This window comes from Molothrus ater, chromosome 3 (assembly GCF_012460135.2).
Source record: "Molothrus ater isolate BHLD 08-10-18 breed brown headed cowbird chromosome 3, BPBGC_Mater_1.1, whole genome shotgun sequence".
Lineage (NCBI taxonomy): Eukaryota > Metazoa > Chordata > Aves > Passeriformes > Icteridae > Molothrus > Molothrus ater.
This window is the reverse complement of record NC_050480.2, coordinates 49427075-49445382: the sequence shown is the minus strand read 5'-3', so window position 1 is coordinate 49445382 and position 18308 is coordinate 49427075. Positions and strand designations below refer to the sequence as shown.

General features: G+C 39.7%; 1 protein-coding gene across 6 annotated transcripts in view; it reads left to right on the top strand.

Moving 5' to 3' along the window:
• The window catches only part of MAP7 (microtubule associated protein 7), a 110249-nt gene that overhangs the window by 42997 nt on the left and 48944 nt on the right, over positions 1–18308 (top strand). The window lies entirely within an intron of this gene.

Here is an 18308-nt window from a genome sequence, read left to right as displayed (position 1 = left end):
GAAGTGATAAACATTCTGCAAATGAAAACAAATTACACATTTAGCACAATCTAATTGCATAGGTCTAGTCTTCTACCAAAATAAAAATGATCTTTTCCTGGCTTAGCAGAAAATAATAAAAGCTGGAACTCCTTAATTCATATTATTTTTTCACATTATTTACCAACAGAATTCAGGAAAAAAAAATTTGAACTCAAGATCAACTCTTCTTGGTTTGTGAGACTGTTTGTGTCATCAAAATAAAATCAAATGCAGACAAAATAAACCTCTATATAGGGTGCAAATTGATTTATTTTCTTGCTATCTCAAACTAACTTAAATATATTTAAGTATATGCATACTTATAATTGCTTATAATTAATACATACTTATAATTCCCAGTCTATATGTAGCAATAGCAGGAGGTTTAACTTGTATAGCTAAATTTAGACTGCTCCTAATTTGCAGAAGGGTAGGAGGAGATGACAGCTAGGACTACCTACTGGTAATTATGCAGGTATGAGTATCAGTTCATTGTGACACTAATTACTGTTCATTTGTGTAGTTTGAAAATGTGTGGGTTTGGCATTAGGTTTTGTTAGTGAATTTTGGGACTTTAAAAATAGAGGGTAGTTCTCTTTCTCTCTGGCTTTGCATAGTGGCACTGATGTAGTGCTGCCTTGAATCAGGTGCTGTCGTTCAAGGTGGTGTAGAAATGCCAAGCAAAGATCTGTCCAAAAATCTGACAGATGTATAAAGCTGTGTGCATATTCAAAAATTGGCAAAGAATAGTGATTCTCTTGATAAATAGTTTAAAAAAGCAGGCTGTTGAAAAGCTGTGGTAGTTAGGATGCTTTGTATGCTTTACAGGCAGCCTAATTCCCATCCAAAATAGTCTGTATTGTGTAAGAACACTGAGAAGAATAATAATTTGTCTTATTATGAAGGCTGCCATCAGTTCCAAATCACTCTGTTCCTAAGACCTCTCTGAAGATCACATGTCTGTTTTTAACATTTAAAAAAAAACATATTCAGCTTTATGGTGTTGTTAGATGGACAAGCTTGTATGTTTGTTGCTTCATTTTTTTTTTTTAATTTATTTTTCTGCTTTCTGGGCCTCAGAATAAAACTGCTCTTGTTCCCCTTCAAACATACTCCCAAACAAAGTTATTTAAAAGGTATGGTACCATTTTTCCCATTTATCTGTTGTGATCTGTGCTGCAAAGCAGACTATGGACAGCAGAGTAAACACTCAACTGTGAGAGAATCCACCCCCAGGCTTGTTGTCAGGCCATGCATAGCATGGGACGCAAGAGGTATGTCAGGCCCTTTACTGGGTGGAAAGAGATAAAGGAGAGTGGCAGGTCACAGATCACAGAATATTCTGAGTTGGAAAGGATGCACAAGGATCATAAAGTCCAACTTTTAAGTGAGTGGCCCATACAGGGATTAAACCCTAGGCCTTGGTGTTTTTAGCACCATGTTCTCACCAACTGAGCTAGTCTCAGAGTGTAAAAGAGGAGGGATTGTGCTCTCTATAAAGGAATATTTGAATGATTGGAGCTTGGACTGGGGCAGGCCAGCAGAAATGTTGGTGGTGCTGCCTTTAGGTAGCTGGAGAGAGCCTCAGGCTGTAGTACTCACGGGTGTCCCTTAAACACTGTTCTGGAAGGGAAATGCAGCTGGGTGCTAGAAACCAGGAGATGAGTTTAACACATCCCAAAACAATTCTTGATGCAGGTGATCAATGAACTGACTAGGACTCATGCTTTGCTAAACCTGCTGCTCACAGACAAGAACTGGTAGGTGATGAAAAGGTTGAGGGCACCTTTAAAATGCTGTCTGGCAAACCTTAGTTTTGCAGAGTGTTTGTCTCTAGTTGCATCAGCTTTTGGCATTGATCTTCTATTAAAAGCAGGAGAAGTGCTTGTTGGAAGCAAAAAGTGCTGCCAAATTTATTTTGGTTTTGTTTGTTTTAATTACAAAGCTGGCACAGCAATAGGTAAGCACTAATGAAAATAAGTTAGTTGGCACTCCAGCTGCTGGAAGCAATGTTTTAGAGTGTTGTGAAAAGATACAGAGCGCATCTTATTATTGTGTCCTCTGTTGTATAGTTGTGATATAAGTCCTAATTGTTCAGAGCCTGGTCAGCGATGTTCTGCTTGGCTGTGCTGAACAAGGGGCTGTGAAGCAAGGTGATCTCTTACACAGCAGCATCATGCTTCAAAGTGATTGACTTTGAAATAGTCATTGTGTTGAATGAAGATAAACCAGTAAGGTGGACACGAATTATGTTATTTTAGTCACATTCCATAGAGCTTTAATAATCTTGTAGCCTGGAACCTCACTGGTAAGCTACTCACTACCCACAAAAATACTTTTATGAAAGATTGAAGCAGGTTTGATGAGTTTTGTCTCCCTGTGGAATGGCAATCCACCTGGGTAAGGCTTAATGAACAACCTTTTAGATAAGTCCATTTGCATCCTAAAAATAATTTCCACAGTGCAATACAGGGAGCCCAGGAAGCACTTAGTACCAGTAAGCGATCTATGTGGTCCCAAGTTTTGTGCAACAAAACTCAATGTGTGTCTCCCATATAAGCCAAAGTTTTGTAGTTATACTTGAGTCTAGCCAGGAAGAGGAGTGTGTGGATCCTGCAGGCAATTTGTGGGAACCATTGCATTGTTTATATGGAGCCAGTTCTGTTTGGTGTTTGTGCACAAGAAGACTTAATGGCTCTGGCAACCAGCCTCCAAACCACTGTGTCTGTGAGCGAAGGGAAGGGCTGGAGGACAGTGCCTGAGTGACCTGCCTGAAGATGAAGAAGTGTTGAGCACTTTTCCATCCCTGTTTCACTTGTTCAAGGGAGAGAAGGGAGGTGTGGTCAGCCGGTCTGAAATTAGTGGACCTGCTATCTCAGGCACCCAACACAGGCTGCCTGGGCTTTCAGATATATAACTCTAATATGCTGAGCAATGCATTTCTGCATAGAGTCAAATACTGTGATTGCAGCATCCATTTTCTCCTTTTTTACTATTTATGTAATGCATAACTTTTTTGCATGGCTTCATTTTTTGTGCTGAAGTGGAATATTTGATGTGCATTATAGAACAATAGGTTGACTTTGAAGTGTTGCACTGATGTAAGTCACTTGCAATAAACACCCCAATGAGACAGTCCATTTTTTCCTCTTTTGGTTGACTAAACAAAAGAATCAGAACCAAGAACATGGTCTTAAACAAAATAACTCTAGAGGTACTCTTGGTACACTGTTGTTTAGTCTAGCAATTCTTGTAAAACTCTTTAAAGGCAGGGACTCAAAATATATGAAATATATAAAACTTGTTATTAATGTTTAAAACATTATATAAATTGTTAACAAGGCCTCATTGTTTCTGGGATAACATTTAAAGACTTTTCATGAAATTCTATTTTTAGCATTGCTATCAGAGTGATTGGAATCTTCATCTTTGTTAGCAGGTCTGTGAAGGCTGGGCTGCTGCCACGAAGTATGTGGCTTAGAGGTCTAAATTCTTTGTTTTATCAATCCATGATAAAGAGGAGGCCACTTTATTGTATTAAAGAGCTGTAATTCCATGAAGCGTTTCAGTGATGTTGTAAAATCAAGATGCTTTGCATAATAAAATAACCCCAAGTGAGAATTTTATCATTCTCATGCTTAATTTGAATTTTACAAGGCAGATGGCAAATAATAAAGGTTGCATAACATTTCCCATTTAAAGAGTCTTGTTTCAGTCTCTTTACAACTTTGATAGATTTAAATGGTTTGGTCTCTATTTCTCTTTTGCCAGATTCTCTCCCTAATTCTTGTTTTCTTCATCTTCAGCAAATGGACCAATTTCTAAAGAATGAGACATAGGAAAGAAATAGGGAAATTCTGCTGTTTGAAAAAAAAAAATCTTAGTATCAGTCTCAAGGGATGGCTTAAGGGCACAAGGCTTTAATGAAAAGATTTGAAACTGGGAACAGTATGAATTTGGTTTTAGAGCTACGTCTCCTCTTGACCTTATGCGAATCTATTCAAATTAGCGGCATAAAGAGTCACAGCTCATGCCTGTCAGTGATGAATTCAGCATTTGAATGTTATATTTCTGTCCAGGATTTTTGGCTGAACTGAGGCAGCAGCCTTGCCTCTCAAATGCTTTGGTCTAATCAGTGTTCAACTTATTCCCAGTCCCCATGGAATGAGTTGAGCATGGTCCTCCCTGGAGCTCTGGGGTCTGAGGGGAAGCAGCGAGAGAAAAAAGTCCCAGTCTCTGCTGGCAGCTTTGGCACCAGGTGCACCAGCTAGGAGTGTAGAGGCTTGTTTTTCTCCCATGCTGCCCAGATGCCTGCTGCTTGGGTTTGCAGGAAACATGATGTGATGCCTTTAGGGAGAGGTGGGCATGAGGAGATATTTGTGTTAGAACAATCTGAGCAATTCTCTCTGCCCAGAGAACTACAGGGGTAAAAAGGAGAATGGCCATAGAAGAGAGTTGCAGTGTAGCAGCTTCAAGAACAAGAGATGGAGGTTGAGAAGGCATAGAGGAGGGATGTAAGATGAGGAAAGGGGCCAAAGATGTTGTTCAATAGGATAAGAGGAACAGGAGGGCATCTAGTGGAAAGGAATCTTGCTGGTATGTAAAGTTACCTGTTTGTAATGATTGTATATTCATAAATTTTGATGACTGATATATGTCAGTACATTATGCAAGCTTTTGGTTAACTTTTAGGGTTTCAAGTTCAAGAACTGAAAAGTTAGGAAATCTCAGTGTGAAATTTGACCCTGCAGCTTGTTTAATACATCTAACACATGACATACTATCAAATAATTAAGCATGTGATTGTGTTATTGGAAATTATTAGCCCTCCCATCAGTAAGGCTAAATAACTCTGGAGGAAGTCAGACTTTGATCAATCTCGCTAGCCCTGCATACCTGAGGTTGTGATGATACAGCTTAATGGAAACTTCAAATATGTTCTGAAAGTTTGTAGTTGAGTTACTAGAAACAGTCCAAAAGCAAAGATTTGTGCACATCTTTGTATTAAGAATGAGAGGCCTTTGTAGCAAAATATTGAACACTGGAGGGTTTAAGTTTGAAATAGTATCTGGGTTTGGTTTTTATTCTTGAAACTTGTTGGTAAATAGAGTTCTTCTGATTACAGCTTGTTGCTGTGCTTAGTCAGATATTTTACATTGCATATTCTGTCATGTCATCATTATAAACCAATTAAAAATTAGAGCACAAAAGCAAGGCAACAACTTTAACACTTATTCTGTGTTTTGTCTCTTAGACACAATCCAAACAGCACCATGGTGGATTTTCTCCAAGTTAAATAAGGCATCAAATACAATGACAGTAACACTTTTTTTAAACATCCTATTTGATTGGTTGGATGTACACACTACCTATACATGTATATTGAACTAAAAGCAGTGAAGGGGGTAAGGAAAGATTTTTCTTACTTCTGTTAAAAAACCAGAAATGTTTGGTTTGATTTATTTTCAGTAGCAACCATCCATGTGGTTTTTTCTCAGAAGAATTAATTTTCAGTGGTTGTAACCTGAATATGGCTGAATCCTTTCAGTCTGGTTTTGAAATTGTGGAACATGCTTAAAATAAAAGTGAGTCAGTCAGAGGCAAAAGGTTTCTCTGAAGACTGTAGAGGGGCAAAAAATGAAATTTATGTCCCCAAAGGCCTAAGAACTGCAATTTATGGCAGTCCAGCAATGGAATCACCAAGAGAGCTAACAAGCAATTGCTTGGAAAGCCAATGACACCAATGCTTAAGTAACTAAAAGAGAACCTTCATGGACTTGGAATGTTTTATGCTTTCATGAGATACAAAGAGCTGTTGTAGTACTGGACTTAGGGCAAATGTTTGTGCTGCCAATAGAGTGGTCTGTGTCTAAGAGAAATCACCTACCCATGGAGATCCTATAGAGAAACAAGTTTTGGTTTTTTAAAAGACTTCTGCAAGCTGTGGATTTGTATGGAGAGTGTGGGGTGGCAGTGTATAAAGACAAGATGTACTTTTTACTGGTGTGCCACTTGGCCTCAGGTTTGAGAGATAACCTGGGTAAAAAATATACTTTGGTTTTTGTGGTGAGTTATTCTTAAACTAAGGCCAAAGAGCTCTTGTAACCATTTGATGTCTTCCTAATAAAGACTTTTTAAAAGTAACTGTTGGTGTTATTTAAAGACTGCACGTAATACCTTCTGATAGAAATATATACCTTTAGCTTCCTAAACACATATTCATTTGTTATAATTTTTCAAATGCATGGAGCTCAGGAATTACTAAGATTGTTTGTGCAGACTCAGTTCTGTGCATGGGGTGTTGTAATTAGCAATTAGAATCTGCTGCCTTTCTGCCAAGCAGTACATAGCTCCTCAGGAAGCCCTACTTCCCGACAGCTGGACAGCAGAAAAGAAATGCTCCCTGAATTGAAAATAAATTTTCCAGTTTCCTATGCTGTTTACTTTGAAACACAAGTTTTCCAGAAAGTGGTGTCTTGAGAATCTTGTTGAGCTCTTGGCTGCTATTAGCTATATTTGTCTTCTGCCTCCTTAAATATGATAGTGTGGGCCTGGCACAGCTTTTGTTTTTGACAGTGATTGAAGTGATTAAGGATAAGTCATGCAACAGAAATATATTTTCTTAAGTCAGTGTTTCAGCTCTGTTCCCTGCTCAGCAATGGTAGGAAACATTCCTTTTTGCTGCGCTGTTTCTGTGTACATGCATTTTGCACCACACTAAATGCTCGTTTTATTTGGCTTGCAGTCATAGCACAGATCTTTTATATAAAAAGAACAGGAGAAGAAGCAGCAAATGGAGTGTTGCACTTGCTCTAAGTAGTTACAGCATCCCTTCCAGCGAGGCAGAGGCAGGCTACCAGAAAACTGTCTGTTTTCCTCAGGCAAGAGAACTCTGAATTAGAGTAATGGCTTGAACGTGTGCATCCAGGAGCTCAACTACTAAATAACAGCATGGAGCCTTTGTAGTTCTGTTTTGGAAATAAATGTCTCTACAGAGTAGGCTATATAAACAAAGCCCAGCTTCCGTGAATCTTCCCGCTGTCTTTAGTTGAGAGGTGGTTGTTGCTATAGCAATTTGCAGGCATTATTCATGTTTTATTTTTCTGAGGCTTGAAGGAGGACTTTGAACATCTCCACAAAATTTAACCTATAGGGAGCTTTGCCCAAGAAAACCTGCAGCAGTGATTACCTATGTTACTTGTATTGATCCCATTAATTTGTAGATAGTCTAGATTTTATCTGTCTGGAAGAGAAATCACAGCAAATGTGCCAGGAATAAATCTAAGTGGCCTAAAGTGTTGTTGTGTGAAGATAATTAGATACCAGGAGCAGTGTAGCTATCTCAGTGTAATGCCTAACTTGGCTTTTCAGCCAAGTCAAGCTCCTGAGGCGGATTCTGGTGTTGACATGGCTCTCCCACATTCAGTTCAGGGTGCCAAGTAAGGAGATGAAACCCATGTGGCAATGAACTTTTTCTTGGTAAAAAAGGTTGTACTACTTCATTATTTTATTTACAAGCTAAATCTTACAGAAAACTCTGCAGCTTTATAGCCAATTATAGTAAATTTTACCCCATGTTCCTTTACATGGAGTACTAATGCCTTAGACTGTTAGCATTAAATAATACTTCTTTTTTTTTTTTCCCTATCCTCTCTTCTTGTGTTTTGAGCATCTTTATTTTAACTCATTCTCTGGTGAAAGGTTTGATAAGATCTCACCAAAGGTAGTTGTCAGGGCTTGTGCAGAGCAGTTTCTTGGGAGTTGTCCTGTGAAACTAAACCACAATGGGCATGAAACACTTTCAGTCTAAAACCACTTGTCTGTTTGTGCAAATGTACTTCTATTATGACTGAGGAAAATAGCCACTAAATCAATAGGCTGGGTTGAAATTGTCCTGTTTCTCTTATGGTGATGAGTGCCCATTTATTCTCTCCCAAATGAGGTAATTGAACAACGTTACTCTTGCAACCCCATCTTCTTCCTAGACGCAAAAGGATGAGACTGAAGATGCTTTAAAGCAATTATGGGATGAAGGCCAGGACTTCACTTAGTTCAGCAGATACAGTGATTCTGAGTTTAAAGTAATTGAAAGCAGAGGACGGGAGAACTTGGATAATGGATTTCTCTTAAGCTTTACTGTAGATGTCTTTTAATGGGGATGGGTAGTGAGGGAATTGTCATTTGTGTGGCAGGCCAGTAACCTGGAATCCAGTGAGAGCTGCTGTACTGTTGGCTGAAGCTCTGTAGAAAGAAAGTGATTCGAGCTACCCAGAAGGTCAGGGAGATGTTAAGTGTATTCTAAAAGTAACGCAGTGGGAGAGTTCTGTTCTAGTCTCACTTGTATAGTTGTGTAAGGTGGCAATGCAGAGTAACCAAAGAAGAAGGCTTTGAAGGAGAATAGTTCTATTTTTGAACTTTCTTATGCTTAAAAAGTTAATATCATTTCATTTGCTAAGTGTCCTATGCATCTTGCAGCTGCTCTTGTGTGTGTTTGTGTGTGTAAAATGCTAAAGTGCCCTAGTTTTAGAGTGTGCCTGCAGCTGCACATGCAGCAGAGAGAAATTATTAAAGCAAAAATCTGAATTTCCTACCTGTGGAAAAAAGCAGTTCTAAAACCTCATTTGTTTCCTTGGTTTAGACCTCACCTGGCAAGAGCAAGGCTTAGCATTTGGATGTCGGTGAAGATAACACTTGTTTGTTCTTACGCAGGGCACACTGAGACGGCGCCTGAAAAAGGGGTGTGTGTGGGGGGGTGTCCCCACAAGGCAACTGAATCACTTGGTGCTGTAGATAGGAATTAATTACTGTGACACAGAAAAAGAGTAGTGCCTTGCTTTTGAATGATCAGTATGCTGCCATGTATGAAGGAATTCTTCACATGAGGATAGTAAAGCACTGGAACAGGTGGCCTAGGAAGTTGTGGATGCCCCATTCTTGGAAATGTCCAAGGCCAGGTTGGATGGGGCTTTGAGCAACTTGATCTCCAGTGGACTATGTTTCTGTCCATAGTAGAAGGGTTGAAACTAGATGATCATTAAGGTCCCTTCCAGCCCAGACCATTCTGTGATTCATCCTGTGATTCTGTGGTGGCAGAAGAACAACTATTATGGGCCTACTCTGTCTAAAACATGAAGTCACTGGGATGGTAACTATGAACTTCAGTGCACATGGAGCTAAGTCAGAAGAGTTGAAAGCATAGAGGAAAGCATGGGTATGGTGACTTGTGTATGTCAGTGGGGTGGCAAGAAGAAAGCACTATGTTGTCTGAAAAGCTCTGTGTTGGCAGGAGTATCCTAAATTAATCACTAGATATTGTTCATTTTGTAGCATAGTCATTTAAATTAAAAATATGTATTGCATCAAAAGAATGTTTCATTTTATTTTACTTCAGTGGGGAGAAGTGATTATGTCCTCTTTTCTTTGAGACTAAAGAGATTGCATTGTTTTCAAAAATAACTATATCTCAAGATCAAATTGCTCAATAGAGCAATGTATAGCAAAGTATCCATTTCCCCCCTCTCCATGCCCACACTCACTTTGCTGCAGTTGCTATCTCACTAACACTCACAGGCTGCAATATGCTTTGGTCACTGTGCCCTCTGAGTGAGGGTATCAAATAATTGGACACTCAAGTTTCTTTCTGCAATTCAAGCAATCTCACCTTGGAATCGGTGTGATACAGAAAGCAGGCTGGTCTGTCCCCGATTCTCCATTTCTCAGCAGTAGGTGTAAGCTTCATTGTACCTTGGAATTACTCACAGGAATTACCTCATAGTTTGGAGAATGATCTCTGGTTTAAGTCCAGAAGAGCTTTTCATCTAGAAAATTGTACAGGTGCTTCATTTCATACTGTCTGAGGTGACCTTCCATGTACAGCTACTGCAGCAATACACTGACACTCAACCTGGGTATGGGAATCTCTCTGACATCGTGGTAGCAAATGCTGCCTGCAGCAATGAGAAATCTGAGGAGAAGCAGCTGGTACTCTTGTACCTTGGCTGAAGGTGTTTGCCCTTGTGTAACAGTCTCACAAATAAATCACTGCATCTTGCACATTGCCTGCTTTTGGTGTTCGGAGAGCTCATGCCCTAAGACAGGCTGCACAGCACAAATTGCTGGCTGTCTGGAACTGAAGCTGTCCTGCATGCCCTCAGGCAGTGGCATTTCAGATTTCATTTTGGTGATGTGTAATTAAAAAGCTTCCATTCACGTGTCTCATCTGTGTTTGGGTGAGCTTGCTAGCCTTCTGGCCAACTGCAGAACTGACTTCATAGCACAGGCTTTTTCAGCAGAAAACCTTTTTTCCAGGGCTCCTTTCATGTTAGTATCCTTGTTTTATATTGCAGTGAGATAATGAAATTTCATTATCCAGGGAATATGAGTGTCAGCTTTTTAAAAAATGCTGTTACAGACACTGTGTTTCTTTTATCATCCTTAAGAGAATCTAACTCTCCCTACAAAGGCATTTGGTTTGGTATCTTCTACGTTATTTAATATTTTAGGATACAATGCTTTTTAAAGCTGACGTGGTCAGCCAAAAGTAATCTTTTATAAATATGCATCTCCCAATGGAGCAGTTATACAAGTTTAATCTTTAAAAGAAAAAAAAAAAGCTGTCCCTTTCCCTATAGCCAGTTGCATCATCCAGATTTATGTCTGTGGATTGTTTCCAAATAAATCTATTTGTGCTTCTGTCTTTAATGTTTTACAGTTGAGTGCTGAATTAGCTGTGTTTATCTCTCTAGTCTATATGATGAAAACAATGGCAAGTTTTATACCATTCCAGGAGTAGTAAGCACTAATGCTGGTGAGTTTTCACTCTGCTTTGCTCAGCCAGGACATTAGAGATGAGGAGCATTGATAACAGTGCTTTGTTTGGCAACTGTGATTGTAGACTTCTGTGATAAGTGCCAGAGCAAAAAGAACTGGGACGGTCACTGCAGCTTGGTGTCATATAATTTATTTATATTTGCAAACCAGACTGGTAAGTTCCACACTGTTGGAAGTACAAAAAGATGTACTAAAGCATTGACCTTTTAAGAATTGAAAATATTTTAATATAAACTTAATTAATAGGCATGTTTAAATAAGGCATGAACTTTGCTTTCATGTTTCAGTGAATACAAATGAAACACAGATATTCTGTCACTTTTCTGACTCAAACTCCAACTTGCAAATGTACTTTGTAAGTACTGCTGTTTAGACTGTAGAAGAGCAGGCATTTTCCATTTGCTAATGATGGAAGTTTCAAAAAGTTTTTATCTGAAGTTGTGAAGAGTTGTATTACCTTAAATAAAAGTAGCAAATTTGTCTATAGTCTGGAAATACTCTTTCTTCACCTTAGTTCATTTAGAAATCACTTAAACTTACTTCCCTTAACAAGATGATCTGAGTGTTGACATAACAAGAATTAGGTACATGTCTCTATCGTTTCAAAACAGAAATCTAGACTTTCGTTTTATCACACTGGAGTGCATTAGATCCAGGACTTCTGCAGAATTCCTGCAGTTCTTTCTCCCTCACTGCTATAATAGTTGGCAAAACCTTGAAAATCTCTTGAAATAATTTTATCTGTGTTGTTAGTTAGAACAAAAATTTGTTACAAAAATATTTTGATTTGATGGTATAGCCCTACCCATCCTGACAAGAGTTTTCTGAAGAATTTAAATTAAGAAGCCTGATAGAGTTGTTTTTGATGTGTTTCTGTTTTTCTTCTGAAATGGTAGCTCTGCTAGAGAAATATTTCTAGTGTCTCTATTGAACCTGGTATTCAGTGCATTCAAGAGGGCTTGGGTTTTTTGGGTAGAATAGAATGGACAATACATGTGTAAAATTTACAAGCTGATGCTTCAGTTCTATTCCTATTTGTATGCCCTTCCCTAAAGGATTAAACTGAAATAAGGGCAGTCAGTGCACCATCAGTGTCTTGGTTTCCCCATTCCCTAGAAAGCTGACATCTCTTGTGGGCAAGCTTCCGCAAAAGGCACATTCACGCTGTGCTCTCCTTGTCCCTCCTGCAACCTATTGCTGAGTCTAACAGTCCTCCAATCTCCAGAGGTACTTCCCTTGTTTCCCATCCTGTTGCACTAAAAGAATTGTAGGATCTGAGCTCACCCGAAGTGCTGCTCTGAGCCTGTCTCTTGAACTGGTCACTGAACCTTCCCAGAAGCACCAGGAAGCTCCTTGTCCATAGTAAGTGTTAGCAAAGTTTTCTTAGTGTCCCCTTTTGCTCCTGTCCTAAGCTACTGCTCAGGGAGCATCTGCCAACTACCAGGACAGCACATCTGCTATGCAGGAAGGGCTCAGCAGGCAGGGCTTTAAAGGATGAAGGTTGCTTCAGAATGGTCTGTGGATAGGAGCTGGCTGCTGCCAGGCTGCTCGCGCCTTGGAGGCCAGCAACAACGTGCAAGGCACCATTTGTTACCTCCTGTACAGAAGGGAAGTTTTAAGTTGTTACAGAAAGGGAGAAAAGGAGGAGCTGCTTTATACTAATAAAATGCCAATGCTTAGTGCTGTGCTCCTGTACAGTTGAAGTGTTAGAGTAACTGTCTTGGACACAGCTCTTCTGTGCAGTTTGTACAAATGGATTTCGGTGATGAGAGGAAGATGGTTGGGCTTTGTGTACTAAGTGTTGTGTTTGGGTCACTAATCCATTTTCAAGCCTCTCAGCAGGGTCTCATTGTAGCATGTGTTAATTTAATGTGAGAATTTCCCTCTTATCTTGTTTTGAAGGACTTGGCTTTGGTAATGGTTATGTTTACATGCACAGGTGTTTACAGAAGCAAAGCAGTGCTGGTGGCAGTGCAATTTGGGTTCGCTCAAGGCACTGTTTTATAATAATCTTCTGAAAAGTGTTAACAGGCCCTGAACAAGATTAGGGCTGCAATGTGCTTATGCTGTGACAGTGAGGAGTAGCATTGACTTAGTGTTCAGCTCAGACAGAGATAGTAGAAGCAGCAGCATAAGAAATTTGGTCTGTCCAATGTTCAGTATAGTACAGAAGCACTGGAAAATATTGTCTCCAGCAGTGCTGGAACAGGCTTCCAGGCCAACACTCACCCCACTCTCTTCTTGAGGGGAAGTTTCAGAGTCATTATTGACAAGCAGATTTTGAAAACTAGTGTCTGACAAGTGAGTTTTTAAATGAGGCTCTTTACAACTTATCCTCTCCAACAACTCTAAAGAAGAGAGCAGATCATCATTTTGTCCAGACTTACTATGAGGATTTTAGTATTAAACATCCAGGTACTTGGTTTTTTTACCTTTTTATCTGTCAGCTGTACTGCATGCATCTTGGTAATTTTTGGCCAGCCATAGAGCTTTGAGACCTATTTATCTCTGGAAAGATTGCTGTCCTTTGTTCCTCAGATTGCAATTTTAAAATGCAAGTAAGAAGTAAGCATGGTGTGCAAGTATGGAATGAACACATTATTTAACTCTAAACCAATAAATTGCACTAAAATATTACTTAGTATATCGTTTGTCTAAATATATATAGATATTGATAACACAAAGAATGTGAAAGTCTAAGGACTTGCAAAATATATTTTTACTGTAAATATGGAGAGTAGTTTTTGCATGTCTTATTCATAAACTATGGATGTAAGAAGAGGCAAAAGTCACAAGTACTGGAAAAGCTTTAATTTGTGTTGACTTCTGCTTTCCCATGTATTCAGCCCCCGGATCATGGCTCACAGGAATTTGCTTTTAGGATAAACAACCCAGTTTTGCCATTAAAGAGACTCTTTAGTATTAAATTTCAGTGATGCTGCCTTAGAATAGAATAGCCAGTTGCTGAATGCTCAGATGCTTATTCTGAGCCAGGTACTCAGGATTTTGGTCTTAATGTGTTTCTGAATTAATAAATAATAAATTCTGTCAGCTCTGACCTGTATCTGTACTTTCAACATGCTCTACCTAGCACAGCAATGCCTCCGACTTGACTGACATGCTAGCTAGCCACTGTTCCCAGTGTCTAGACAAAAGTGCCTAGACTAGCCCCAATTCTTTATTATTACATATACAAATTTAGACTACTCTGTTCTCTGCTTAATTCTGGGTAATTCAAACGATGCATTTTTTACATTGTGCATGTCAGGGGCGACATGCTATATAAAATACACGAGGGAATTTAAGAGTAGGGCTTTTATTTTGTTTTATTTTTCTTTTTGAGCAGTGTTCATAAGGAAGTAGTTGGAGGTAGCAGGATTAGATGCTAAGGAGTAAAGACTATATCAGTTCCCAGTTAGCTCTGCTTTAAATTTCCCAGTTTAATGCTGAATTTCCTCTGCTGTGTATTGGCAGCACTTTTTTACTGAGGCATGAGTTTGTTCCAGCTGTCATTTCTGAAGCCTTCCCCATCCCACACACCCCCAGCACTCTCTGACAGCTAAAAAAAGTAGCTGTTTAGTCATACCAGGGGCATTAGATGACAAGTGGCAGGTACAGAATAGCTAGATTTTCTTCTTTTTTTCCCTGTAATCCCTCCTCCTCTGATTTAGCTGTTTCTTTTTTCTCATGACTGCTTCTCAGTAACTTCTCTCACACTAGCAGAAATAGAGCAGGGAGCTGGAGGGTGGTCTTTCCCCTTTGGTGCTCAGAGCACCCTGTGCCCAGAGGTGTACCTGCACTGCCATGGCTGTCTGCAGGCCTGGGGCTCTCCTGTGCTTGTGCTCTCATCCACAGCTGTGCAGCCCTGGTACAGCTCCCCTTTCCAGACCTGGGCTAGGATGCAGTTCTGGGGGGGCTGCTGTGCCCATTCTGACCTTGGCACAGGTCTCAGCAGCACTTCTTCCTTGTGTTCCCCAAGTGCCTCTTCACACTGCGTTTAATCTCTTGAGGCTTACACTTCTGGAGGTAGAGACCTTCTGGAAATAGAACTGCCTCTGTCTTGTGGCTGATTCCCTTCTTCCATGGAACAGAGCTTAAGCGTCTTCTTCCAGCTCCTCAGCCTTGCTGTGGGGCCTTTGGTTTGCCATTCACCTCACTGGGAATAGCTGGTTCACGCTGTGCAAACATGTGCTTGATGTGCCACAGTCTGAAAAACAAGTGTTCGTACTCTGCACAACCCTTGTGTTTTTAAAAAAGCCTGTCCAAATGCCAGTGTGATGCTTTGTCTCTCAATGTTTGGCATTCAGTGTTTTCCAGGATCTGGGTGAATGTTCCTTCTTGCTTTCCAGTGCATCGTCCCAGAGGCTCTAATTCTCAACAAAGTTTTTCCCCTCAAGTATGTTACATTGTCTCTTGCCAATCTTTGGCCAGAGCTTATCTGGCACGTAGAGAAGCACTAAAAACTTGCAGTTTTCCTTCTTTCACAGTGTTTTTCATGAGCCTTTTTCTCAGCTTTGAATATTTTAATATAAATTTTCTCTTTGTGCTTGTTTTACTTCCCACTGCTGGCAATTTCTACTTCTCCTCACACAGGCCTCCTTTGGACAAGCTGGAGATAACTGGTTTTGTTAGTTCAAGAGGAACAACTCAGACTGGAAGGTTATTAAAGGCATTTTTGTCTGACAGATGCTGATCATGGAACAGCCTCTTTCAAAGTAGTTCTGGCCATCATAAAGTGGGGATTTTTTTTCCATTTTAGCAAGTAAACTTTGGTACTGGTATTTGGCACAGAGATTATTAACTGCTGTAGGAATTTACTATAATTATAATGGCTGTGTGTGAGACATGGGGTGAGCTGACATCCTATGAAATTGCTTGTCAGTCCTTCTAGAGCTTGTACTTATCTTGGTACCAGAACTATTGATTAAACCTGTCTGATCATGAACACATAGATATGTTGAAACTGATCAGAAACTTCTAAATAGATTTCATTTCCATTACCAAATGTTCTTGTAGGAATAATCTGCCAGTTTTGAACTTGTCTTGGTTCAAAGCAAAGCTAAAAGCTGAGCCTGCAGAGGTCCTCCCTAGCACTAGTCATCCTTATGGATCCCTTTCAGCTCTGCCCCTGGTATAGATGCTGAATTCTGTGTTGCAACTGGTGTTACTTGAAAGCTCAGCATTTACAAATGCATATTATTTAGTAGCAATACATATATCTTTTCTTGCCTTTCCCCCCCTATTTTTCCCCTCTTTCAACAAAAAGAAGCTGAGGTACAGCTTTCTGTGTAAAGCTGTGCTATGCAGTAATGGCAGAGCTGAGAGAGACAGCTGTGCTTCACAGAAAATGATCCATCTCTAACACTTCTTTATGCAACTTTTATTCCCTTATGGAAAGGTAGTGGTCCAAGATAAACAGCAGAGCAAATATTAGGTAGTTAAATTATATCTCTTCCGGCATCTGCTAGGTATTGAAACCGGTGCTGTCAATATTTAGTTGTAGATTTTAGATGTTTGGTTGTCTGATTAATCTGTTTGTATCCTAGAGCAGGAGGTATTTTGTGTGGGAGCACACCTACACTGGTTACTAAATGCACTAAATGTGCCAATTCCTATTTGATCTCCAGCATCGTTAAAATTCATGGTGTGCCATCTGTTCTTTTCATCACTTGTCATATAAGTAGTCATATGAATGCGTATTCAAACCATGTCAAAAAATATTCCAAGGAAATGTTAGACAAGGAAATATGGGAAAAAAGTATTACTTTGTGTACCTAGGCCTTTTTTGCAAGTGTATTTTCTGGATGGCATTTAAACCACAGTTTTGAAGTTAATGGAGTGTTGCATAATCCCATGGTGCCGTCCTTGTAGAAAATAATGCACATACTCGGTATGAAAGATGCAGAGAAATTTGTGCTGACACTATTAGAGCATCAGTGTACTCACTAGCTCTTAGAAACAGTATTTTTACTTTTTTATGACAGTTTGCTCTTCTAGATGATGCCCTAGGCCAGGCTGATGGGAATTGTGATGTAGTCCCACTGAGTTATAGTAGGACTTTTTCTGAGAATGTTCTAAATAGTTGATACATGCAGGAGAAAAGCTTGTTTTACAAGTACCTTAACTTTGAGGGAGAGGTAAGATATAAAGAGTTTAGAATCACTGAAATGTTAAGGCTGGAAAAGACCTCTAAAAATGAAGTCCAACAGTTAAACTAACACTGCCATGTTCACCACTAAACCATGGCCCTGAGTGCCACATCCCCAAGTTTTTTAACCCTTCCAGAGATGGTGGTTTCGACACTTCCCTGGGCAGTCTGATGACTCTTTTGGGAAGATTTTTTTTCCTAATATCCAGTCTAAAACTCCCCTTGTGCAACTTGAGGCCATTTCCTTCTTCTTGTTCTGTGAGAAGCAGCTGACCCCCACCTGGCTACAAGCTCCTTTCAGGCAGTTGTAGAAAGTGTTATGATTCCCCTTGAGCCTCCCTTTCTTCAGGCTAAATACCCCCAGCTCCCTCCCCTGCTCCTCACAGCACTTGTGCTCCAGTCACTCCACCAACTCTCTTGGCTTTCTCTGGACTTGTTCCAGCACCAGGTATGGATTTTTATAATGGTAGATCCTACCAAGTTCAGTGGTGCTCAAATTATCTTGCCAAAAATCAATCCATCTACCCATAGGTCACACTAATGTTTTGTATGAGTCTTTAAAATGGCAAATACTAAAATCTTATGCTGGGCTGCCTTTCAGGTCATTTGGAATCAGTATTTTTTAAGTTGAACAGCGGTTATTTGCAAGAGACTTAATACAGGTGTCAAGAAGAGCAGTGTCTGACAATTATTTAAGGTTTCACACAATTTTTTTTGGTGAGACGATGTGATTTTTGAACACTGTTCTTGGCAAAACATTGCTCTTGAACATGAAACATTTGATAACAGCATTTTTCTATTTCCCTCACCCAACTTTCCCCTGCAAAAAAGGTACAGTATGTGTAGTATACAGGTTCTTCCTGCTACCTTTTACCCTCTGTGTTAATCCTGAAACATGCCTGTGGAAAGAGGTAAGCAGGGAAACAAAGATTTCTGTGAGGCACGAAGGGAATGAACTCACTGAGGTAGTAAATGCTGAGTGTGTATTGTTAAAGTTGACATGCGTAAGAAATTGCTTGGAGCCTTCTGAGGAAAATTTGTTTTAATTATGTTTTCTAAAGTGGATCTAATACAGTAATGCCTGTTTAGCTTTTAAATCTGGAGTAATCAGGGTTTTTTTCCAACTTTCATTTCTAGTGATATTTTTCTTCAAATGAATTGGTGTCTTTCATCCCCTAGGCTTTATTTATAACTGCCTCTTTATCCTTGCTTGCAAATGCTTTCAAGCTGTTTTTGGAGGGCTTCTTAGAATTCTTACAGTCTGCCTTTAGGCTGCTCCCAGATTGGTGTGTTCTGGACTCCAGCACCC